Source organism: Bison bison, unplaced genomic scaffold (genome assembly GCF_000754665.1).
Source record: "Bison bison bison isolate TAMUID 2011002044 unplaced genomic scaffold, Bison_UMD1.0 scf7180017864458, whole genome shotgun sequence".
Taxonomy (NCBI): Eukaryota; Metazoa; Chordata; class Mammalia; order Artiodactyla; family Bovidae; genus Bison; species Bison bison.
The window spans coordinates 8,031,040-8,031,743 of record NW_011495020.1 but is presented as its reverse complement, the minus strand read 5'-3'; the positions used below and the strand labels follow the sequence as shown (position 1 = coordinate 8,031,743).

General features: G+C 43.0%; 1 protein-coding gene across 1 annotated transcript in view; it reads right to left on the bottom strand.

Annotated features, from left to right (window-relative positions):
* SCFD2 (sec1 family domain containing 2) overlaps positions 1 to 704 on the bottom strand; it is a 398,307-nt gene that overhangs the window by 79,853 nt on the left and 317,750 nt on the right. The window lies entirely within an intron of this gene.

The following is a 704-nucleotide window of genomic DNA, read 5'->3' as shown; positions in this document are numbered from 1 at the left end:
TGGACTGGTTGGATCTCCTTGCAGTCCAAGGGACTCTCAAGAGTCTTCTCCAACACCACAGTTCAAAAGCATCAATTCTTTGGCGCTCAGCCCTCTTCACAGTCCAACTCTCACATCCATACATGACCACTGGAAAAACCATAGCCTTGACTAGATGGACGTTTGTTGGCAAAGTGATGTCTGCTTTTCAATATACTATCTAGGTTGGTCATAACTTTTCTTCCAAGGAGTAAGCGTATTTTAATTTCATGGCTGCAGTCACCATCTGCAGTGATTTTGGAACCCCCGAAAATAAAGTCTGACACTGTTTCCACTGTTTCCCCATCTATTTCCCATGAAGTGATGGGACCAGATGCCATGATCTTCGTTTTCTGAATGTTGAGCTTTAAGCCAACTTTTTCACTCTCCTCTTTCACTTTCATCAAGAGGCTTTTTAGTTCCTCTTCACTTTCTGCCATAAGGGTGGTGTCATCTGCATATCTGAGGTTATTGATATTTCTCCTGGCAATCTTGATTCCAGCTTGTGCTTTCTCCAGCTCAGCATTTCTCATGATGTACTCTGCACAGAAGTTAAATAAGCAGGGTAACAATATACAGCCTTGACATACTCCTTTTCCTATTTGGAACCCATCTGTTGTTCCATGTCCAGTTCTAACTGTTGCTTCCTGACCTGCATATAGGTTTCTCAAGAGGCAGGTCAGGTG